This window comes from Canis lupus, chromosome 2 (genome assembly GCF_011100685.1).
Source record: "Canis lupus familiaris isolate Mischka breed German Shepherd chromosome 2, alternate assembly UU_Cfam_GSD_1.0, whole genome shotgun sequence".
Lineage (NCBI taxonomy): Eukaryota > Metazoa > Chordata > Mammalia > Carnivora > Canidae > Canis > Canis lupus.
The window spans coordinates 7,435,963-7,462,003 of NC_049223.1; the positions used below are offsets into that span (position 1 = coordinate 7,435,963).

Here is a 26,041-nt window from a genome sequence, read left to right on the forward strand (position 1 = left end):
TTCATTTTATTCAAAAAGAGACAAAGCATGCAAATGACGTATCAGATAAAGGGCTAGTATCCAAGATCTATAAAGAACTTATTAAACTCAACAGCAAAGAAACAAGCAATCCAATCATGAAATGGGCAAAAATCATGAACAGAAACTTCACAGAGGAAGACATAGACATGGCCAACATGCACATGAGAAAATGCTCCGCATCACTGGCCATCAGGGAAATACAAATCAAAACCACAATGAGATACCACCTCACACCAGTGAAAATGAGGAAAATTAACAAGACAGGAAACAACAAATGTCAGAGAGGATGTGGAGAAAGGGGCGGACCCTCTTGCACTGTTGGTGGGAATGGGAACTGGTACAGCCACTCTGGAAAACTGTGTGGAGATTCCTCAAAGAGTTAAAAATAGAACTGCCCTACGACCCAGCAATGGCACTGCTGGGGATTTACCCCAAAGATACAGATGCAGTGAAAAGCCAGGACACCTGCACCCCGATGTTTATAGCAGCAATGTCCACAATAGCCAAACTGTGGAAGGAGCCTCGGTGTCCATCGAAAGATGAATGGATAAAGAAGATGTGGTTTATGTATACAATGGAATATTACTCAGCCATTAGAAACGACAAATACCCACCATTTGCTTCCACTTGGAGGGACCTGGAGAGTATTATGCTGAGTGAAGGAAGTCAATTGGAGAAGGACAAACATCATATGGTCTCATTCATTTGGGGAATATAAAGAATAGTGAAAGGGAATAAAGGGGAAAGGAGAGAAAATGAATGAGAAATATCAGTGAGGGAGATAGACCATGAGAGACTCCTAACTCTGGGAAACGAACTAGAAGTGGTGGAAGGGGAGGAGGGCGGGAGGTGGGGGTGATTGGGTGACGGGCACTGAGGGGGGCACTTGAAGGGATAAGCACTGGGTGTCATGCTATATTTTGGCAAATCGAACTCCAACAAAAAATATAGAAAAAATAAAAAAATAAAAATAAAACCACTTGACAAGGAGAAAAAAAAAGATAAATCAGGTTTACCCTGTAAATGCAGGAAATCCTAATTGTGTATACTGAATTTGTTTTAATGTAATTTGTAATCCAAAATTTTTACATAGAGTCGATTTAGCACAAGGGATGCCTAGCAAAAAAGGATGATGAGTTTACCTATTTAGAACCACTACAAAATGTATGTGTAAGAATCCAATACCAAGGGAATTTGATGATCAAGCTAAGCCCTATATTGTACATCAGAGTTCTGTTTTACATGGATTTAGATAAAGTTATTGTTCATTTATTTCATAAGGAGAAAGTTTCCAAATGCCCTGAGCATAATTTTGCTGTATTTTGTGTGGACAAATCTACTAGTTCATATATTTTAATGATACATTCTCATCTAATGGGAGTATAAGCATAAATTGCTCATATAATGGCATTAGTCAGAATGCTCCCATAAAAGCTTATCTAAGAAATGAAAAGAACAGTAGTGCCTTTCAAAACAGAAACATACTATTTGTAACATTTGTGCCACAATTTCTGCTTTTTTACCACTGTTAAAGTAAAAATACAGCCATTAACTTGCAAACTGAGGGAAAGTGTTTCCCTTTAAAATAAAACTTTTTTAAAAAAGATCATGTCCTTCAAAAGTCATTTTGGTGAACTTAGTAATGTCATTTATCCTCTAAATAAAATGTTGTAAAAGTTATAGTGTCATGTAAGCTTTGTTTTTTTCTCACGGGCAAATTTAACATAAAATTTGGGTAATGGGATTACTTCCTTTAGAATCAATTCTACCTTATTTTTTGTGAAGATCATGTCTACAGATGAGAGAAAATGAAATTCCCAAAGTTACATGATAGCCATCTGCTTCATGGTCATTTTAATACTCCCTGGTATATATTTGAAACTTTACATTGTGAAGCATAAAATAAATGTAAAACCTTATAGCTACATCGAAGAGACTCCAATATTAAAACTTTTACCATTAAGTCGTACAATATTCAATAGTAAAGAGGAAGTAAGGTAAAATAAGAAATCACAGGCTCATCATAAATAAATTATTTAGGACATTATATGTACAAACTCAAACTCTGGTCATAGTACTTTCATCAAATTTATTTACTCTTTCACTCACTTCATTGACTAAACAAATATTGAGCTAACCACCAAAGGGATAAAAATGAAGAGACCTCGCCTCTCTCCTCTATTATCAAAAGCAAGAGACAGACATGCAAATAACAGCTACAATATAATAAAATAACTATCATAATAGAAGTGCTTCCCTATCTTGTGAAAGCATAGGAGAAGAAGCTACCCTAGGAATAGAAGAACCACCCCACACCTTAATTGATGGGTCTCAGCTACTGGTTATATTTTTGGATAAGGTCAAAGAAAAAAAATCTAAGATAAATGCAGATACCTGACTTGGACAACTAATTGATATCTATCTCTGGGTAAGCAAATATAGAATGGGAAGTAGATCTGGAGAAATGGAAGAAGGAGTGATATTTCCAATTTGTATGTATTACGGATGAGATGCCTGTGACACAGGCAGATAGGGTACCTAATAATCAGTGTATACGCAGGTCTGGTTTTGGAAGAAAACTCTAAGCTGAATAGATCTGAGAGTAAGTTTGAAGCCAAGGATATAAAGGAAATTGCCTATAAGTACCGGAGATCATGAAGCATTAATTTTGCTCAGGACTAGAATAATCTAAATTGACTATTTTTTAGAATCTTTTCAACTCCAGAATGACATATATATTCTAGTGGGAATTAAAGACTTTATTAGAGATACTGAAGAGTTTTAACAGCCATCTTGTGTAAGAATAACTCCTACTGCTAATGATGATCATGACAAAAATATCACCATGCAAATCAACACAAGCTCCTAGACAGAGAAAAATTAGGCAAAAACTTAATAATTAGACCATAGAAGAGCAGAACTTCCCAATTAACTGAAAACACGATCTGTAGAATGGTCATGATTATTGAAATGACCATTCCTATGATGCTAGTAAACAGGAAAAGGGCTTTTAAAATGTTTGCTGATTGATGTATTTTTAGAGAAGAACGGTATTTGGATCTGCCTTCTGGTCTGTGATAGTCTGCCTGGGTAGGAATCAAACTAATCTGCTGGAAGTACAAAAACAAAATTTCTGGTGATATAATAAAACTGAAATGATTAGTGACCATGAATGGAAACCAACAGCTCTTGATATTGGCCTTCTGGTCTTAGAAATGGAGAAATGATTCAGTTTGATAACCAGGAGCAAAAAGCCAAATGAATACAGTTTTACAGACCAGAACCTGTGCCCGATGGGCTAGCAAGAGCAACCCCCGAGTATCTGAGCTAGTAAAGGCAGTCCAAACTACGATAGCTTCAAACAGTATTATTCAGTAATGCCCTAGCAACTGGCTCTCTGCACTCCTACCATTTGCTATGTCAATTAATCCATGACATATCCCTCTCTCACTCTTTTCCAAACCGTTAGATCACAGTTGGAAACCTTGGCTTGACTTGGTTCCCCTTCCCCCTTAATTTGTAGATTCCTACTGATCTCCTGTTGCTAACTTTGGCTGCTCCCTACCTTCATCCTCTGAGATTACATAGAACCAAATGCTTGCCTGCCACACTCCACCCCAAGCACCCCTCTCTGCTGCTTTTGGCATACCAGGAGCAAATCTAACTCTTAAGAGGCAATTAAAGATTGAATAGGTAATATGCAAATTATTCTGAAAATACTCGATTGAGAGTAGTAAGAAATAAGGCATGCATTATTTAATTAAATGGTATTTATAACTTTTAATAGTTAGATTATGGTTACATGTACAACTTCATCAAATTTTTAAAAAGTAGAAAAATGGCATAACATTTGATCTTTCACAGTAAACACATAAGTTCAAAGGCCCTATGAAAATAAAATTCAACTGCTTCTGACATTTGCAATGAATATTAATTTGGCTTCAATTATTTGTTAAAAGCTTCAAAGAAAAATGCCCTTGAAATAATGTAGGTTCAAAATAGATACCTGGTTAAGTTGCAGTTACATTACAACACAATCATTTTACATTTATCCACTAGCATTCAATTTCACATCCACCTCTTCTCTTCAGAACAGGGGTTTACTGCACAGCTCTGCAATAACAAAGAATTTGCCAGCCCATTCATTCCTCAGCCCCATAATGGTGACTACAGCCCCACCTCAACAGGTCAAGAGAACAAAGAAACCAGGGAATGAAGGAACGGATGTTTAAACCCTTTTTTCCATGTTCTTCCCTCAAACTATAGAGAAGCAAACAACTTCTGCCACCATTTTGCGATCACCTTCTGTGCCAGGTAGTGTTAATAACCCTGTATGGTTCAGCCCTTGAGCTTTAGAGGAGTAGAGTCTAGACACTACACTTCTCCATGACCTGCAAAGCCCTCATGAAAAGTTCACCATCGAGAGGACCTCATGTGAAACTTGGAAGGTTCAAGATACTGCTTTTAGATGGCAGCCAGAGGTATGCTCATGGGCATCCGCAGACAACAGAAGTGATGCTTGACCCAGAGATCTACATTTCCAGATTTCCTGAAAGTAATTGTCCTGGGTGTGGCTCTCCCATCTTCCACTGGTCATGTAAATCTCTAATTCCTGGAGTTAAACTTGTCCCCACTGGGATGTCTTAATCAGCTTCCATTTTCTCCCTCACTCTTCCCCAGGAGAGAAGTGGTTGGTTTGATCTGTTGAAGCTTGCTATTAATTGGACAATGTTTCACTAGCAAGTAGGGGTACTTCATCCTTTTATTTTAAAAAAATTTACTTATTTATTCATGAGAGACAGAGAGAGAGAGGCAGAGACATAGGCAGAGGGAGAAGCTGGCTCCTCATGGGGAGCCTAGTGCGGGACTCAATCCCAGGACCCCAGGATCACACCCTGAGCCAAAGGCAGATGCTCAAACACAGAGACATCCAGGTGTCCCAGTACCTCATCTTTCACTTGGACCCAGAGGGCTCTTCCTTGTTTCTTCTTCCGTGTGGTAAGCACACCTGGACAGCACCCCCCCCAACCTTCTGTATTCGTTTTTTATTGCTACTGTAAAAATATAACCACAAAGTGAGTGGCTTAAAACAACAGAACTTATCTTAGAGTTCTATAGGTCAGAAGTCTCATGAGGCTAAATCAGGGTGTTGGAAGGGCTGTGTTACTTCTGGAGGCTCTAAGAAAGAATTTGCTTCCCTGCCTTTTCCATCTCCTGGAGATGGTCCACATCCACAACCTGTGGCTCTCCACTGCTTCTGTCATCACATCTTTGTGACCCTCTTGCTCCCTCTTATAAGGAGCCTTGTAATTATAGTGTGCCCACCTGGATAACCCAGGATAATATCCCTCTCTTCAAGATCTTTAATATAATCACATCCACAAAGTCTCTTTCACCATGTAAGGTAAAATATTCACAGCTTTTGGGAATTAGGATGTGGACACTGGGCAGGGTAAGGGAGTGGGGGCATGATTTGGCCATATCTTCCTCTGGAAGCAGCCTGCCAGCCTCTTCCACGTCCAAGCAGGTGGTACCAGGGCCTGCTTTGAATATCTAGTCCCTTCTGCCCTCTGCAAGCACATTGAGTTTGTGGGCCCAATTCTCAATAAAGAGTAGGAGTAAAAAGTCCCACTTTGAATGAAGCCTAAGGCACAGACTCTTAGATAGAGTTCACAAAACTCTGCACTGAAGATTATACAGACAAAAATTCTTATTCATCTTTTCCATCTGGCTAGCAATCTTGCCAGGGTTGGTTTGCATTATTGATCAGAATCCTGGAGAATGAGAAGAGTAGATGGTGACCCCGTCCCCTAAACTCATTACACCCACTCCATAGATATTTGTTTGATGAACTACCCAAACATGCTCTTGTGACAGACTTTGTTTCTAATGTATCTATTCTGCAATTCAGGTTTCATAAAACAAACTTCTCAAAATCAAGACACACCTGTATAAATCTAGATTTCAGTGAGAGTTCAACACAGCATGAATCATCTGCAAAATATAATGAATTCTCCAAAAATACTTTTACTATTTGATGCTAAAATACAGTAAAATCATAACACCCAATATTTTTCAATTTTCTCTCCATACAAAACAAAAAGCCTTGTGAATGCTGATCAACGAGGCTATTCTATTCATTCACAGGGAATTAAGAAGCATGCACTCCATTGTTCACATTGCCAGTTCCTTCAGCCAATACAATCCTCATTAGTTATAAATAAAGTCGTCTTCATGACATTCATAACTGAATATTTAAATCAATATCAGATGCAGAAATGTCCTTGGTGACAACAGAGCGACTGTGTTTAAAGAGCATAATACCTGCCAGAGCAGGAGCTTCATCATCTGTTTTACTCAGAATAGCATTATTTGATTAGGACACAACAAAGCATTAATGGAAACTCTAAAACAATATGATGGCAAAGCCAGAAATTACACTGGCCTGAATAATAATGCAGCTCAGGGATTCTTTGGCCTAGAAAAAATGCAGGCTGCAGAAGGTTAACAGAAGGCCCCATTCCACTCCTGCTACTTTACTTTCTTATTCCCTCAGACATCATTCATTCCTTCATGCTCATCATTCATTCCCTCATTCTGCATCTATTCTGTGCCCAACCCTGAAGACATGAAAATAAACAATACACAGTTCCTGCCTTCAATTTGTTCACAGAAAAACATTTAAGAAATCAGCTCTTCACACCATCTGCCAAGTGCTATAACAAAGGTCACTGAAAGCAAGAGGAGTCGGTAATTCTACACAGAGGACTCCCAGCAAGAAGCCACACAGCGAAGTGGCTAAGCATGGGTCTGTGGATCCAGGCCACCTCTTGGTGACTAATCTCTCCATGCTTCATATTGCTGTGTGTTAAACAGAAATCATGATAGTACTTTAGGCACAATAAAAGCTATATAGACATAGCATGAAGGGCTAGGCAGGCATAATAAATGCTATGTAAGTGTTCCATAACCAACTTGAAGTTTCACAGAGAAGAAATATTGGAGACAGTCTTTGAAGAACAGGTAAACGTTTGTCCATCACAAAAGAAAGAATGGCATTTCGGGTGGACCAAAGTTTCTTTTTCTCTAGGTATTTTCCCCCACTGCCGGTGGAACAGCTTCAGGGAAAACCCACACATCTACTCCCAAAAGAACCCAGCTCTCTTAGGGAGGATCCACACAGCCCTTTTCTCTAGTTTAAGCACATCCAAATTCCTGGTGGAAGTTCTCCAGTCCCTTAAATGTAACATTGCAAAGTCCTGTAAGGGTTCTCTTCCTAATATCCATGCTGCTGCCTGGGATCCGCAACATTCCTGACTCCCTCCTCTTCTCATCTTGGCATTTGTGCTAGTCCCTCAAGTGGCTAGAATAGCAGTATAGAGAATGAAGAACAGGAAAGAAGCCACTATTACACTGATACCCAAATGAGATGAACATATCACTAGGAAAGAAAATTACAGACCAATATCCCCTGTGAATATAGACATGAAAACCCTTAAAAATGCCATCAAACTAAATGCAACAACATATAAAAAGGGTTGTACAACAGGACCAAGTGGAATTTATCCCAGGAATGTAACTTTGGCTTAGCATCTAATTAATGTAATATATCACTTTAATAGAATAAATAACAAAAATCGTATGATCATCTCAATAAATACAGAAAAAGTACCATTTTATAATGGAAACACTCAACAAACCAGGAAGAGAAAAGGAACTTCTTCAACCTGATAAAAGGCATCTATGCAAAACCCATGGATATCATTATTTTAATGGTGAAGACTGAATGCTTTCCCCCTAAGATCAGAAACAAGAAAAGCATATCCAATTTCACCCCCCTATTTAGTATTGTTCTGCAGGCTCTAGCCAGGGCAACAGAGAAAGAAGGAAGGAAGAAAGAGAGGAAGGGAGGGAGGAAGGAAAGAAGAGAGGAAAAGAGGGAGAAAATGAGGAAGGGGGAGAGGAAGAAAGCAAATAATCAGAATGGAAAGGAAAAAATACTAAAGAGTAATTTAACAAATAGGTGTAATAATTATGCTTTTAAAACTACAAAACATTGATGAAAAAATTAAGACCGAAATAAATGGAAACCCACTCTGTGTTCATGTGTCAGAAGAATTAGTATTGTTTCGATGGTATTACTCCTCAGATCTATCTACAGATTTAACATAGTTCCTACCAAAATCCCCACTAGCTATTTTAGCAGAATTTGACAAACAGATCCTAAAATTTATATGGAAATTCAAAGGACTCATATAGCCAAAACAATCTTGAGAAATAAGGAGCAAGGTGGAGGACTCACACTTTCCAATTCGAATTTACTACAAACCCACAGTATTCAAGACAATGTGGCATTGACATAAAAATAGACATATAGATGGGTAAATGCAATAAAACTAAAAGTCCAGAAATAACCCCCCTGTTTATGTTCAATTGATTTTAGCAAGGATGCCAAGACAATTCAACTCTTCAACAAACAATGCTGGGACAACTGGATATCTACATACAAAAGAATAAAGTTGGATGCTATCCTCACACCATACACAAAAATTAACTCAAAATGTATTGGACCTAAATTAAGCAAGAGCTAGAACTACAAAACACTTAAAAGAAAACATAAGAATGAATGTTACTGAATTTGGATTTGTGTGACAAAAGAAAAAATAGATAAATTGTACTTAATCAAAATATCACAATTTCTGTGCCGCCAACTAAACCATCATTAAAGTGAAAAGACAACCCACATAAAAGGAGAAAATATTGCAAATCATATATCTGACAACTCTATTTCAAAATGTACCATGTGAGGCACCTGGGTGGTGTAGTCAATTGAGCATCTGATTCTTGATTTCAGCTCAGGTCTGGATTGAGGTCTGTTGTGGGATGGAGCCTGGATCCAGCATCAAGCTCCGCGCTCAGTGGGGAGTCTGCTTCCTTCTGCCCACCTTTTCTATTCACCCTTACATGCACATGTTCTCTCTTTCTCTCTCTCAAATACATAAATAAATAAATCTTTTTTAAAAATGGACAATGTATTTGAATAGACATTTATCCTTCAACATTATCCATTAAGGAAATGCAAATCAAAACCACAATGAGATACACTTCCCATCCATTAGGATGACTGTAATCAAAAACAAAAGCCAAGTGTTGGCGAGAATATGGAGAAAAGGGAACCCTCCTATACCACTGGTGAGAATGTAAAAAGATGCAGCCTTTTTGGAAACCAGTTTGCCAGTTCCTCAAAATGCTAAACCTAAGTTATCATAGCACTCAACAACTCCCCTCCTAGATATCCACCCAAGAGAAATGAAAATGTATATCCACACAAAGACTTGCTCACAACTCTTCCTAACAGCATAGTTTGTAATAGCCAAAAATTGGAAACAACCCCAATATCCATCAACTGACGAACGGGTAAATAAAATGCGATCTATCCACGTAATGGACTATTATTTGGCAATAAAAAGAAATAAAGTGCTGATACAACATGGATCAACCTTGAAAACATTATACTAAGTGAAAGAAGCCAATCACAAAAGGCCACCTATTTATGATTCCATTCACACGAAGTGTCAGGAATAGACAAATCCACAGAGACTAAAAATAGGTACATGGCTTCCAGGAGCTGGCACAGCAGGCAGGCAAGTAGGAAGGGAATGGCAAATAGTATGAGTTTCTTTCTGGGGGGACGGAAATGTTCTAAAATGAGATCGTGGTGACCACGAATCCTATGAATTCAGTAAAAAAAAAAATTGAATTGTATACTTTACATAGATGAATTTTATATTATATGAATTATATCTCAATAAAACTGTTGTTTTTTTTTTTTAAAGAAAGAAGAAAAAAAAACATTCCCTGAAGCCATGCTCTTCCTTATTTATCAGGGCTCACCATCTTCAGTGTGTGTCCTCACCTCTGCCCGCCCTCAATTCCCAGAGACCTCATTCTTCCAACAGAGACCCCAGTAAACCCCATTTACTGTCCTCCAGTAAAATGTTCAGGATAACTTCACCCAGTCTGGACTTTTTCTTTGAAATATATATAATACAATTTGTAATATATATCATTTTAAATTATATATTATAAATTATAAATTTCAAACTTCTTAAATTAAAATTTCCAAAGATATATCCTGATCATTTACTCCAGGGGTCAGCGAACTAAGATCCACAGGCCCAATCTAACCTTCAGTGTATTTTTGTTTTTGCCCTGCCCTGTAGTTTAGAACAGTTTTTACATTTTCAAAGAGTTGTTAAAAAAAAAAAAAGAGTATGTGACCAAAAACCAAATGTGGGCTGCAAAATCCAATATATTTATTTACTATCTGAACCTTTATAAAACAAATATGATGACTCTTGGATCTATATAATTTTATTCTGATTCATTGAGTGAAAAAGGCAAGCATGCAGGGTGGAGGGTGATTAGAAGACAAGAGGAAAAGTTATATCCTTTTTTTAAACATCATTGTTCATAATAAGAAGAGCAGACTGTGGAAGCCAGCTTGTACAGATTCGTGAGAGCTAATTATTAAATTTTCATGAGTTCTGTGAGCCAGTTGATGGCATGGTGACGTTGACTATAGTAAAACTAATTACAATTTTCCCTCTTCCAGAGACCCAGCACACTTTTAAATGAAACCTTCTGAAAATCTTATCCCCTCTATACTTTCAGAAAAGAGAGGGTAAAGAAGAGGCTCTGAACCTACTTTCTGGTCCATTGGGAATTTGTCTGTAGGATATCATGGTACAAAACTAGAAGTGGAATAGATAGGGAAGTACATAGGGCAATGTTTGGGGTCCTCGAAAGAAACCTTAGAGTTTCACAATGACTATCTCTGATCCTCCTGCCCCCCGCCCCTGCTATTCTGGGACACTCAGATACTCATGCATCTGCCAGAAGAATCTCCAGGCCCAAGTCTCTGGAAGCTGCTGTGAGGTTAAAGACCCAGCCACTGCCAAGACTGCAGTAGGTAAAAACAAGCTCCTGGCATTAACCCAGGCAATGGATTGCTAAGAGAGTCTATTCTGTGGTTCTTACCACAAAAAAGAAATGGTAGTTATGTGACATGATGAAGATGGTATACTCTGTACATCTGAAACTTACACAATGTTACATCCATTACATCTCAATAAAGCTGGGGGTAGATGGGGAGGCAAAGGGAAGGGAAGATTTCCTGATCACCACTAGAGGGTGGGCAGATACCACTTTGCATAACCGTACTTGAACGACCAGAAGGCTGAGGTTTTATCAGCAAATGAAGCCAAAAGGAAGGAGGGGAACACTGCAGAACAGGGGAAGGAGGACGAAGTAAAGAGAAAAGGATAAATGTTTTGTGTCTTCTACAAGGTACATCTACATCTGGTGATGAGAAGGACACAGGTGCAATTGAGAAAACTGGCATCAGAATTCTCAGAGTTTTCAACAAAGCCCCCTCATCTTATGTAGAATGGGGTCACAGCAGAGGTCTCAGTGTGGGAAACTAGAACATCCTAACTCCCCACATCAGCACTGATATTTGCCTTACACAAATCTTAATTCTCAATGATGTCTACATACTTAATGTTGATATGCATTTTATTTATTTATGCTGTTAATTTAACATGATTTTACAAACTTGTTTTCAAGAGTTTGTAAATAACAAAATACACGGTTGACCCCTGGACAATGTGGGTTTGAACTCTTGGGTCCCCTTATACACGGATTTTGTACAGTACAGTATACTGTAAGTGTATTTTCTCTTCCTTATAATTTCCTTAAGAACATTTTCTTTTCTCTAGCTTCCTTTATTATAAGAATACAGTATATAATACATATAACATAAAACATATATATTAATTGGCTTTATGTTATCGATATGGCTTCCATCGATCAGCAGGCTATTAGTTAAGTTTCGGGGGAGTCAAAAGTTATAGGCAGATATTTGATGCCTGGGGACTGGCACCCCTGACCCCACATTGTTCTGTTGAACAAATCTGTATGGAGTCAAGAGAGAGACTCCTTACAAAAATGCCAACTTAGATCTCCATGGTGTAATATGAAGAAATAAGGATTTTGGTAATTAAAAATTAATACTCATTTTCCCATGTAAAAAATCAAACATAGTATCATTTCTTAACACTCTACAATGAATTAAATAGGCTTTTCCCAAGGCATCTGGGAACCTAAATTCCACATCTAGCAACGTTTCTATGAGAAGAATATTTCTAAACAATCTATTTACAAAAACCATTCAGAACAAAATGTGTTTGTAAACGAGGTAAAAAATTATGTGTATACTAGTTGTTTGAAAAGCTAAAAGTCACTCCCTATTTTCATTGTGATGATAGTTTGAGTTTCTATCCTTCAGTTCGAACCACCACCACCACCACCCCCAACCCTGCCAACACACACACACACACACACACACACACACACACACACACACACATACACAGTCTCCCCTAAAGAGTTGCTTTGGCTGCATCTTTTATAGTTATAAGAAAATGGATTTCTCACGGCTATAGTTCAAGTTGTTGGCTCCATTTTTGCTGCTGTGGTAACTTTTCCTGGCTCCAGAAAGGCAACTCTAAACTAATGTAAATTGGACAAGGTCACAGAGAGTGCTAAGAACAGAACTGGTAACCTACAAGCACTAAACCCAAGGCTCTCTTTCTATTTCTAGAGCAAAAAATGGGCACAACACAACATTTTTCTCTGTTAAAGTAAAACCATTATGAGCACTTAGGACCAAAAATACTGCCTGTTAAGTCAACTTCACAAGTTGCCCTGAGCTCAAGACTACTCTGAGCTAGGAGGGATTACAAGTTGCAGAGTTTAGTATGGTAATTTTGCAGAAATATAATAGTGTACCCAACTTTAACATATAGGCGTTATATCCGCTCACAGTATCCTGTGAACTGTGAACCCATAAAAACATCCCATCAGTTCAGTCAACAGTGCATTAAACGGGTACAGACTATTATTAAGCAATTAAGGAGTGTTATTTAGCACAGGCTGTTCCCAGCCCTGGGGATAGCTTTACAGGGATCATTTTATTTAATTATTATTTTTTCACATAATGTCCCATTGGTTAATTGATAGGGCTTCATAATTCCTCCTCAGGAGGACAACCAATAAGAATAGTGATGTTAAAACAAGCAAGAAGAAAACCCAGTAGCAAGAGACAAGAAAAGGAAAAGCAGTGAAAATGCAACCTGGGTGGTCAACTGATGATCTACAAAGTCCCTCTCTGTTCCTGCTCATGTTCTTAATCCTGACTTCAGTAAGTGAATCCATTAAGAAATAATGTTCCAGAAACAGCTCTGTTTTCCAATTTAGCCCTGACCTCCACTCTTGACTCCTGGAATGCCACGTTCCCCAGCCTCCCATAGACAATGCCATTTAAGAAATACAGTGTGGGGATCCCTGGGTAGCTCAGCGGTTTAGCGCCTGCCTTTGTCCCAGGATCGAGTCCCACATCAGGCTCCCGGCATGGAGCCTGCTTCTCCCTCCTCCTGTGTCTCTGCCTCTCTCTCTCTCATAAATAAATAAATAAATAAATAAATAAATCTTTAAAAAAAAGAAAGAAAGAAAGACAGTGTGATCCCTTAGGGGAAGAAGATCCTTGCCCCATTTAGAAAGGACTTTCATGGACATCATGATAAAATGTGATACTGTCGCCCTAAGGATGGACCTTACAGCAGCAACCTTCCAGAAGCCCCAGGTCAAAAGGTATTTCATGGAAATGATTAGGCCATATCTTAGAGAGATAACTGCATTTTATGTCCTAATTATTTCTAGCAGCAGATGTAAACAACCATTGGGATTCCTTCAAGGTCATTTCCAAATATAACAGCTAAAGATCCTGGCAAAATTCTGTCCCTGACCACAATCCTGGTCAAAGGAGAGACTAAAAGGCCAAGAGACCATAGATGACACCATAAGAATAATGTCTTACACTAATTAAGCATGTACTATATGCCAGGTGCACAGAGAAACACAAATCATACTTGGATAGGATATACAGTATTTATAGTCACAAGAGCTAAAAGGGAAATTAGAACAAGAGAGAGGGATTTGGAAGTTAGAGGGGTGTAATCTTAAATAGGGTAGCCAAGAGAAGCCTTACTGAGAAGAGGAATTTAAGAAAAAATTTGAAGGGGAGCATGGGTGGCTCAGTCTGTTAAGCAACTGACTCTTGATTTCGGCTCAGGTCATGATCTTGGGGTTGTGAGGTCAAGCCCCAGGAAAGGCTCCCTGCTGAGGTGAAGCCTGCTTAAAGATTCTCGCTCTCCTCTCCCTCTGCCACCCTGTCAGCCACCCCCCCCTCCACGCCACCCATGTGCTCTGGTGCCCCTGTGGTGCTCTCTTTCTCTCAAAAAAAAAAAAAAATTGAAGGGAGTGTAAGAGTGCCAAGCAGGTGTTTAGGGGAGGGCATTCCAAAGGGTAGAACAAGTTCAAAGTTGCTTAAGAGAGAGCATATGTGTTACCTTGTAGGAACAGGAAGACCGGAAGGACATCGAACAGTATGGCAGAAACATAGTGATTGTGGAGAAGCAGGAGAAATCAGGAGTGCTAGATGGGGCTGGATTATATTCTTTACTCTGAAAGAAATAGGAAGGTGTAATGAAATGTAAGGGTAAGATGGGAGGATGTAAAATGTAAGCAGAGGAGTAGTGTGACCTGACTTTGGTGTTGGTAATATTGCTCTGGCTATGTGGGGAACCTAGAATTTGGGGTGGGGCAAGAACAGAAGCAGAGAAAGTGAGGAGCCACTGCAGTAATCCAGGTGAGAAATCATAGAGGCTTGTCTAGGCAGGAAGCAAGGCAGGTGGTGAGGACTGGTCAGATTTCGAATGTATCTTGAAGGGACAGCTGCAAGATTTGTGAATGCACTAAATGCTGGCTGGGAAAGAAAGAGGAGTCAAAGATGACTCCAGAGTTTTTGGCCCAAGCTGCCAGGAAAATGGATCTGTTATCTGCTGAAAGAAGGAGTGATGGAGAGAAGTAGGCTCAGGGAAGGGGCATTTCAGGGTCCCACCTATCTAGAAAGAGATATGCAAAGAGAACAGTATTCTACATTTAGAATCCTTACAAGGACATGGCTCTCATATTAAGAATTCCAGTTCTAGGGCAGCCCGGGTCGCTCAACGGTTTGGTGCCACCTTCGGCCCAGGGCGTGATCCTGGAGACCTGGGATCGAGTCCCACGTCGGGCTCCAGGCCTGCTTCTCTCCCTCTGCCTGTGTCTCTGCCTCTCCTCTCTCTCTCTGTGTCTCTCAAGAATAAATAAATAAATAAATAAATAAATAAATAAATAAATAAATCTAAAAAAAGGAAAAAGATGTCTACCCAAGGGACATCTCCCTCCTTCACTCTGTCATTATATACTCACTACTCACTCCTTCATTCATTCCTTTTTTCAACAAATGTTTACTAAGTGTTTATTGTATGCCAAACAGTGTGCTTTGTCTAGGACATGCAGCAAGTAAGAAACACTTGTTCCTTTTCTTATGAAGCTTACAACCTAAAGCAGAAGCAGTAAACAGATCATTATGCAAACATTCATACCTATTTACAAAACAAAACAAAAATTTGCTAATAAATAAAGATGTTGAGAATTTAAGTATTTGCCCATGGTTGCAGAGCTGATGAGAGACAGTGTAATAAAGTAAATGCAAGTTGTCTCTCTCGGGAGCCCACACCCTTATGTTAATGGAGTGATAAAACACCAACCAGTGCCATTCAGTGGGGACAGAACACAACAGCCAAGGAGAATCAGAGCTCGATTCACGAAGTCCTGCACAATGGCTGTAATGGACTGTCACAGAACCTTTTCCAGGCTAGAGTGCCCTCCTCTATAAGACAATCAATGTAAAGACCAAATGATTTCCAAAGCCCCTTCTGGCTCTGAAACTATGATCCTGTGATGTTCAGTGGTATCAAAATGTAGAAAAGTATATGTGGGAAGCACCCAATCCAAACTTCACTTACACCACAGTTCTGCCTGGATTGAGACCTGTGTGTGAGGCTGGAAGTCATGGACCTGGACCCCTGACCAAGTCCTTCACTGCTCCTGGAAAAGCAGCAGGAACAGAGAGAGGAGGAGGTTAGCAGGTGGGACCCCCTCTCAGACTTGGGACAGAAGAGAGGATGCGAGCTGGAAAGAGGAAAGAGGAAATCCAAAGATAGCAGATCCATTAAACTGCCCCTGTGCTTCGGTGCCCCGAGGGCGTGACTCCTTGTCAAGCCTACAATGGACACTATATTGGGACTCTTCTGCATGTGAATGTGATCCTGGGAGATTTACATCCTTCACCTTTCTAGGCCCCAGCTTTCTCACCTGCAAAAACAAAGCTAGATAATTTCTAAACTCAGTAATTAATGACCTCACACTCCTATAACCTCAGCATTAAGGTTAACCCTAACTACATTCCCAAAATAAAGTCCTGCCCTCTAGAATGGACTCCTTGTCAAATCTGCAAGAGTCATTGAAAGAGTCATTTGATCTAACAGTGCAATTATAATAATAATTCACGTCAAATATCCACAACAAAAGAAACAGTTCAGTGTTTGGTTAAAGAATCTTAACATTTAGCTACCTTTTAAAGTATTCATTTATATTCATGTCTAAAATACAGTTCTTAATCACCGTACATTGTCCACAATCACAATAGTCTTCCTAGAACTTTGATAATATCCCAAAACATCTTCAAAATACCTAATAATGGAAAATATGGGTATTTTCTATTTATTAATTACAAATTGGTTGTCAGTGTTGGTATACTAAATTAATGACATAAACCACGGATTACAATGTCTAAAAATAACATACTCTACATTAACATATTCTGATTTTTTAAAAAAGATGGTTTATTTATTCATGAGAGACACAGAGAGAGTGGCAGAGACACAGGCAGGGGGAGAAACAGGCTCCTCAAGGATAGTCCAAAGCAGAACTCGGTCCCAGGACCCACCCTGGGCTGAAGGCAGATGCTCAACCTCTGAGCTACCCTGGTGTCCCGACATATTTTGTTTTTAAATGCCTAATTAAATCATTTAAGTAAAATAATCTTGTTTCATAAGTAGAGAAAATGGGGTTTATAAAAATTCTGGAACTCCATAGCACTACAAAGGTTCCAATAACTAAATCCAGGATTATTGCCTATAAACTCTTGACTCAAATTGCCAAATTATTATTACTGTTGACAAATACTGGTTTTAAAAAGAGTAACTCTGTTGCACACATAATGAAAAAATATGAAGTTTTAGTCTCCTGGTAAAAGTAATAAAATTAAATTAATGGAGATAAAACCCTTATCACTCACCTGGGAATTTATCACCTTCTACCTGTGTAATGAGTTCAATTACTTTAGCCCAAGGAGACTCTGCATACGTGTTTAATCTTCATTGGTAAAATCTATATATAAACATTTTAATCAAATTTAAATTAAATATGGCTAAAATACAGGAGTAGAAATGTGCATATTAAGTAGCAAAATATTATAAGACATTTGAAGGAATTATTTTGGTAATTATAAAGTATGCCTTCATCAATCTGTTCTAGACACATCCAAATCACCAACATATCCACACAAACATGGCAGCATGGCCTCCATATGGTAATTAACCGAGGTTTTGCTCTAAAAAACTTATAATCCAAATATCTACAGAGATGCATGTATTTCAGAGAGAGAACACTGAGTTGGGTCCTGCTAATTTCCATTGGGTTAAAGTAGAAAACACATAGGTTCACTTTCCAAGGCTTCAGTTACCCCCACAAAACCTTTGACCTTTTACTACTGGTCAAAAGGTCAGTAGTAGGGGCACCTGGGTGGCTCAGTGGTTGAGCATCTGCCTTCACGTCAGGGCGTGATCCCAGAGTCCTGGAATCAAGTCCCGCATCAGGCTCCCCACAGGGAGCCTGCTTCTCCCCCAGCCTATGTCTGCCTCTCTTTTTGTGTCTCTCATGAATAAATAAATTTTAAAAAATATTTTTTAAAAGACACTTTTCACTATGCATAATTTATCTCTTCATCCATTCACTTAACAGACTTTGGTGATGACCTACTATGTGGCTGGCACAGTGTTGGCCTCTGAGCGTCAAACGTGAAAGATATAGTGACCCTGCCTTCAGGGAGGATGAAACCTAGCAGATCCTGATCTCCAGTTCCTGAGCCGAGAGTGAGTCACTGTGGTGAAAACCAGGTAGCACCTGCCCTTCCCTGTAGGACATGTATTTTTCCCATCTTCTTTCCCGACCACTGATCTTACAGACCGTGAGCTCTCTGAGTCCTGGAACCACAGTCAGTTGTTTCTGTCGCCCTGGCATCTAACCCAATGCCTGGCACATACTGAGCCCCATAAAATGTTTTTGCATGAATAAATGAATGAATCTGAGTAAATGAAATTGGGAAATCGGGATGCATCGTGAATGATTTTTTAAAAGCTGAGATTTAATCAACCATCTCCTTCTTCCTCCAAAGTCGATCTGCCCTAGGTACCAGAAGCTGGATACCGGTTTCCTGGGCACAGACACTCCTACTCTGGAAGAAGATGCCTTCGTTGCCTTCCCGGAATAATCGCTGCACGTTTCGCATAAAATTCCCTGAGATCCCCCCCAGGTGAGAAGGGGGATGGCGAGCCGGCCCTCGGCGCCCCCCCCCCCCGCCCCCCGCGCCCTCTGCGGGGCTCTGCTCTGTGGCAGGCGCGCGGCTTCCGTGAACTTTTCTTCCCATTAGAAGTTGGGTAGGTTAAAGGATAGAAGCTCCTCCGGGAGCCCGGTTAGCGAAGAGAGAGCCCAAAAGAGCTGAACGTGCCCCGGGAACGAGCGAGCTGCACGCTCGGGTGTCGGGCAGGCCGGCGGCGGCGGGAAGAGCCTGCGGAGCTGGGGGGCGGCGGCGGGCCCGGGGCCTGGGGGAGCAGCCGGGGGCCAGCCTGCTGCAGGCGCGCTCGCCCTCCGAGGAGCCGCGCAAGGACGGGCGCCGCCACCCGGGGCCCCCGAGGCGCGCAAGGCCACTGCCGCGACCTGAAGCTGCACCCCCGCCTCCTCCCTCGACCCGGGGCTCGTCCGTCGGGGCCGGAGCGTCGCGCAAGACCTCAGACCTCGTCGCCCCGAGCGCCGGGTCCGGACTCGCCGGCGCCCCCGCCCTCCAGCGTCGCCGCCTCGCGCCGCTGCTCGCTCCTCCTGCGCGGTCGTCCGGCGTCCGGGAGCGCGACGGCCTGGGCGCAGCCCCGGGGAGAAGCCACGCGAGGTCCGCGTCGCGCTGTCGGCGACCTCTGACAACCCCCGGCTCGCCGCTGGGGGAGGGGGGGCGCCAAGGTCACCAGAGGAGGCCGTGACTACCTCCACCTGCACGCTCCCCGCCCACCCCCCTCGAGAGCTCCCGGGTCGGGCTGCGTTCGCGTCCCGCGGCCCCGCTGGGGTCTCCCCCTCTGGCACCCCTCGCCCGGTCGGAGACCCTCCCTGCCTTTGCCCCCCCGGGGTGCTCGCCCCCTCGGGCAACGCTCACTTTCCCTCCCGGGCGAGACTGCCTCGTAAGTGTGCCCTCCGCATCCTCGGAGAACGAGGGGAGGAGAAGTGCCTCCCACTCGCTCCAGGGAGCGGCGGGGAAACCGACGCAAACTTCTGCTGCACTTACTTCGGGCCGAGCCTGCCGCCCCCTCGCCTCGCCTCTCTCTCGCGCGCGCAGCTGCTCCGCGGCGACCCGGGGCCACCGCGCTCGCATTCCCCGCACCAGCGCAGCTGCGAAATGCGCAGGGCTGGGGGTCTCTCCCGGGCGACGGCGCCGGGGCCGGAGTCCCGGGGCGGAGGTGCGGCCGCCGCGCCCCGCGGCGAGCTGTGCAGCGGCCGCCTCCAGCAGCCCGGGGAGGCTGCGCACGGCGCCGCGCGCCCGCTCCTCCGCCGGGTCGTTTCGGTCCGAGTTGCAGTTTCAGGGCATGCCAGGACTGCAGCACCCTCTCCGGCCTCCCCCGGAAACGACTTTCAATTCACCTGGAGGCTCGCGATGCTCCCCCGCGGGCGGGCAGCGTGACAGCGGGTGCAGAGGAGAGGGAGGAGCGCGGGAGCGGCGCCTGCCCGAGTGCGCCTCCAGCTTCCTAGGCGAGGAGCGCGCAACCCTCTCCAGCCGCTCTCCTCGGGACTGCAGTCCTGACGTCACCCCAACCCCCCCCCCCCCCCGCGGAGGAGCGGCTCGGAGGGTGGGGTGCGGGAGCGAGGACGCGAGAGTGTGAGCGGGAGTGTGAGCGCGTGTGTGTGCACGCGCGCGTGTGCCTCGCGAGGCTGGGGAACTGGTCGGAACCGCAGCTGGATCTGCGACCAGCCAGAAGCCGAGCTCCCTGCAAACAGGCGCCGAGGGGCTGCCGCGAACAGCCGGGGGCGCTCGCTTCCAGGTTGGGGCGAGGATGCTACCCTCCTCGAGTTTGGAGGCTACCGAAGAAAACGGATTAACGCGATAGGGACCCTGGGAGAGCGGGAGTTAGGCACTCTCTTTCCCCAAAGTTGCAGGATGCTCTGGACGCCCTTAAAAAGCTGCGCTGGAGGCTTAGGAGGCAGAGAGGAGTAAACCGTGCGAGAGGGTTGATTTTCACCCCAGTAGGAAGGAGGCGCATGGGGATGGAAAGGGTCTTCTCAGGGTCCTCCACTCCCGCCAAGAGGTCCTAGGAAGGAGTCCGCCTGGGTCCGCCAAGGGTGCCTGTCGCCTACTCTGCTCAGACATTCAGCCCGCGGCCGCCGTGTATTGAGAAGTTGCTGCAAAAGGATCCAGAGGACCGGGCCTTACCCATCTAATTTTCTGCCCCGCGTGAACCGGGGGGGGGGGGGGGGGGGGGGGGGACCGGGAGAGGGGAGTTTCCGCCACAGCTGGACCAAGGCACCCGGGACCAGAGAAGGGGGTCAAGGCCCAGGCTGGGCTCTAGATGCTCGATACCCTGGCCTTGGGTTCTGGGTCTGAGGATGCGATGGTCAGAACTTTGCGCAGAGGGCCTAGAGATCATCAGGGTTAGGCCACAGTTTGAGTCGGCCACACTCCAAATCCTTACTCTTGAAAGAGACCTTAAGTCGTCGCCACCCAACTTTCCTGGTTCTCTGAAGTTCTCCTGGGGATCAAAAATAGAAGACAATTTCTGCAGAGGAACCACATGAGGGATCTTCAAGAGGTTCTGGGATGGCTGAAGTTGTCCCTGGAGCGTTTGTCCCTTAGCAGCGACCCAGCTATCTTTGGGGCAGGGTGCCTGGTTCCGTGCGCTTGCCGAGCTCTGCACCGCGAGGTTGTACCCTGCCCGAGTGCCCGCCGCCCGCCGCCTCCCGGCTGGAGCAAAATGTGCAATGCGCTCCCGCCGCGGCCGGATCCGCTGTCGGAGCGAGTTGTCAGGTGCGCACTGCAGTGACCGCAGGAGCAGCCAGCAATTCTGCCCCAGTTGAGTGGCAGTGATTTTTAACGCAGGCGTCTTCCTTCCCGAACACTGATTTCTCAGATGCCTCGTCTTCATTAAAATTACTTGTTAAAACGGGAAGGGTGAAGGGTGGGAAGCGGGAAGTAAACAGAATGGGAGAAAAAGATCCTCTGTCCACAAATACTTTTTAACTTCAGCTTCTTAAAGCTCCTAGAATTAGGATCAGCTCTGGTCGAAGCAGCAGAAAGTTTCATTGCATTCTTGAAACTGAAATGGAAGCTCAACAGAATAGAAGAAAGTTTGAGATCTTGGTCTCCTGCCTTCGATTTAAGAGTCCCAGGAATTCCTATATTTGAAAATTAGAATTCTAGCTAATCCGACAATACATGGATATTCTAAACTACTAGTTGGATTTACTCAATAGAATAATTAAAATAAGTAAAAATGCAGTATTGTTCCTAATTAAAAGAACAGGAAATTTTCAGAGAAGGACATAGGGTATCAGCTTCTAGGTCCTCTTGCAATCATCCTTATTTTTTTTTTAATGTAAGTTTGAAAACACCCTGTCATCACAAAGCAGTTACATAAGTAGATCCTAATTATGCAAGTTTCAGAAACAGTGATTCCTCAGCAGGAATCACTGTTCCTAAAAATGTTAATTCAGATTAACAGTGTGGGAATAAGCAAGTCATTGACAAAGGAATGGTTTGAAAACAAGATTGTAAAGTGGCAGCCACACTGGTATGTATGAACCTTCTAAGTTGGGGCACAATTTTGCTTCCAAGTGTTCAATGTCAACAGCTAATTAGTAATGCTATCTTAATAAGTATGACAGCTGGCTGACAGAGCAAAGTAAGTAAGGGCTATTTAATGTGGCAGGCCTAAGTACTCCTTCCTTGATTTCCTATTATATTCTGTTCACAGCTCCAGGATAACTTTTTTTCACATTCTAATGTGATTGGCTGTTTGCAGGTCTGTCTCTTTTCTAAATTCAAAATCTCCTTCAGAGCAGGAATTTTGTCTTTTCATAGGAGGCAACACAGTGCCTGGTAAATGACAGGCACTTAATAAATACATGTTGATTGAATTAATTGTCTTTTAAAGAGTATAAAATAACTACATTGAAAACCTAAGTGTTTTAAAGTGTTCTCGCGCCGGCTATGTGAAACAAAATATACGCTATCTATATCTATATCTATCTTTTATATATATTTATACATATATATTTATATATGAAATGAAAAGGAGAGGAAAGGGGAAAAAATCACTTCTTAAAAAGATAACTGTCAATGACTGAGTTGGGGTTAAATGGTCCAGAGAAACATTATTTGCTGATCTTATCTATAAAAATATTTTCAGGTTTGTCAACTGACATTTACATGTTTTAAAAGTTTGGTGTTTGAACGCAGAAGCACTGTCCAAAGTGCATTACAAATATTTTTCCCATAGGTCAGAATGCAGCAAATCATTTAAGTTGGGTGCGTGCATTTCTGATAAGTTAAGAACTGTTAGCTCAACTTGACCTGGACTTTGCAAGCCCTAATCAGTGCAAGGACAGCTCACACTGGTCCAGGCACTGCCAATATGGCCCAATAGGCTGCAGGCCAATGTTTCTGTGACCATGCTCTCAAACACAAAATACCTATGGCCAGGCAGTTCAATTACCAGGCACAGTCCAGGAACCAGGTGGAAAATTATATACACATATACATCAGTCCATAGCTATTATAGCGTCAAAATATCATGTTTATGAAATATCATGTTTGCAAAAAAGGAATAGCTCTATTAGGAGTCAGAACGCCTCTGTTAGGGGGTTTTCAGAGGGAGCACTTTTTAAAAGCAGCTTTTTATCACACACTCTGTACCCATTAAAGCCTCTAAACAAAACCTTTTCTCAAATACATGTTGGCAAAACTATGGAGACTCATAATTCTGTTTTCCAGGAAGCCATCTCCAGAGCAAAACAAGTTCTGGAATTTATAGGATTCAACTGATTCAACTTCTCATTTTCTCATTTTCTGCAGCAACTCCCCCCCCCCCCAAAAAAAAGGAGAAAGAAGAAGAAAGGAAGAAAAGGAAAGGGGGAAAAGGGGACATGAATGAAGATTAAAATCATTTCACATAGGAAAATGGTATGGAGGTTAAAAAAGTTAAAAATACAACTGCCTTATGGCCCAGGAATAACACTGCTGGGCATTTACCCAGACAATAAAGAACACTAATTAAAAGGGATACATGCACCCCTATGTTTATTACAGCATTATTTATAATAGCCAAGATATGAAAGTACCCCAAATGTCCAGTGATTGATGAGTGGATAAAGATGTGGTATATGTGTGTGTGTGTATTGTGTATGAAATGAAATATTACTCAACCATAAAAAGGAATGAAAACTTAACCATTTGCAAGGACCTGGATAGAGCTAGAGAGTATAATGTGAGCAAAATAAGTCAGAGAAAGACAATTACCATATGATTTTACTCATATGTGGAATTTAAGTAATAAAATAAATGAGCAAAGGGGTGAAAATAAGAGGAGAAAGACAAAGCAATAAACAGACTCTTCACTATAGAGAACAAACTGATGGTTACCAGAGGGGGCCGGGGGGACAGGTAATGGGGATTAAGAAGTGCATTTGTCATGATGAGCACAGGGTGCAGTATGAAAGTGTTGAATCACTATATTGTATATCTGAAATTAATATAACACTGTATGTTAACTAACTGGGATTGAAATAAAAACCTAAAAAAATGAAAAAAATTATTTCACATAGGGCTTACCTAAAAAACTGGTTAACACATATATCATGTATATTTCTATTATATATGTTTATAAAGAGAGATTATGGTCAAAATAATTTTAACAAATCTGTCTAATTATTTAATATATTTTTTAAAAGATATAAAGAGCCTAAAATAGCTGATAATAAAGGAAGCACCAAAAAAGTGTAAACATTTGTTATCAGGATGTAGTAAAAATTGGTATAAAACACTCGCATTTTCCTGTAACTTCTCTCAGGACTTGGATTTACTCTTAATATTTTATGCCTCATGATATATTTGTATTTGAACTGTATAGCTTTGTATAGTAACTTCTAATCCTAGTAAAGTTCAAAGATAAAATCTAAGTGGCTGATTTCTTTTAAAAAGTTAAAGTCCTAAACTGATAAATTCAAATTTCAAAAATGTCATAGCCAAAACAAGTCATTAACATGATATATTTATAAGTAGTATTCCTAAAGTACTATTGCAAATTAACAATAATTTTGTGATTAAAAACTGGAATTGGCTGGTGTTATTTTATTTTAAAATATTACAACATTTAACTTACACATGTGTTCATATGTTATCATGTTACTTTACTAAAGCTATTCAAACAGTATTTAGACCATCCCCTAGATCTGCTTTTTTCATAAATTATGGACTACTCATCCTAAAAGGACTGTATTGACACCAAAGAACATTTTTGTCACATTATACAACCTAATGAGAAATAGTAAAAAGTCAGTTTGTTGTTTTCAGTTCAAATTTTGGGGAGGGCTTCCTCAAAGGGTAGCCCTTATAAGGGGTGCTTTTATGTATAGATTTGCTTCTGTGTGGACACAATGCTGCGAGCTAAAGTTTTTATTTTTCCCATCACTGGTATCAAGTCAAGAAAAATCTTGGTCAAGAGAATAGATTTAGAAGGTCAAGTACTTACCAGACTTGGTTCCTGCCCTCAAAGAGGCTACCATCTGATATCTTTTCCTGCTTTCCATGTGACTCCCTGTGGGCTATGCTTTGAGTTTGTACCTGGACAAGTAGGGAGGACTGAATTTATAGGAGCCAATTAGAATTTCTTAAGAGGCGCCAGGAAGTCCTTTTAAGTGGATGTCTTACAGTGCTTTGATTCTCCCTGAATGGCATGGAGCAGCTTCAATCAAAGTCCGAAAGTACACTTGCTTTTATCCTTCAGTCCTTCTAGAGCACTTATTTCTTTAACCCCATTTTCTGCTTGGTCTCCTCCTGCTTTTGCACAGAGTAGTTTTTTTTGTTGTTGTTTTTATTGTTTCTTTTTTTCATTTAGATTGTCTAATGCAAGCAATTAGAACTTAGGTACCTTTGAGCAGAGCCCTCCTCTGCCTACGTGTTTATAAAGCATTATGTATACTTAAAGTACTTTATAAATAATAATAACAGTAATCACCCTCTATACAAAATTAGAATGTTAACATATTCAACCAATTGAGTATGCTGATTTACTTTAGTGCTTCATAATTATCTCATGAAACCAATGGTATAATGGGCACTACATTATACAATCTTCCAAAAATATGTTCCTATATATTCTGGCAGAGAGATGCACCTGTGATTTTCCTCCACCCACCTCTAAGATACAGAAATGGCAGGGTGATACTCAAGTTGTATTCATGTTGCAAACTATTCAAAGTAATCTCCTTTTCAGCCTTTTCCTCCCCAAAACCCAGCCAGCATTAAGTATGGCTAAGATAAATGTGTCCTGGGATGCCTGAGGGCTCAGTGATTGAGCATCTGCCTTTGGCTCAGGTCGTGATGCTGGGGTCCTGAGATCAAGTCCTGCAACTGGCTCCCTGTAGAGAGTTGGCTTCTCCCTCTGCCTGTGTCCCTACCTCTGTCTCGGTATCTCTT

General features: G+C 41.8%; 1 protein-coding gene across 1 annotated transcript in view; it reads right to left on the reverse strand.

The window, feature by feature from the left end:
- KIAA1217 (sickle tail protein homolog) overlaps positions 1–19,660 on the reverse strand; it is a 733,798-nt gene extending 714,138 nt beyond the window's left edge. Inside the window, exon 1 of the mRNA XM_038529783.1 lies at positions 19,643–19,660. The gene's annotated coding sequence lies outside the window, so the exon portion shown is untranslated. The remainder of the gene's footprint in view (positions 1–19,642) is intronic.
- Between the last annotated feature and the right edge of the window lie 6,381 nt (positions 19,661–26,041).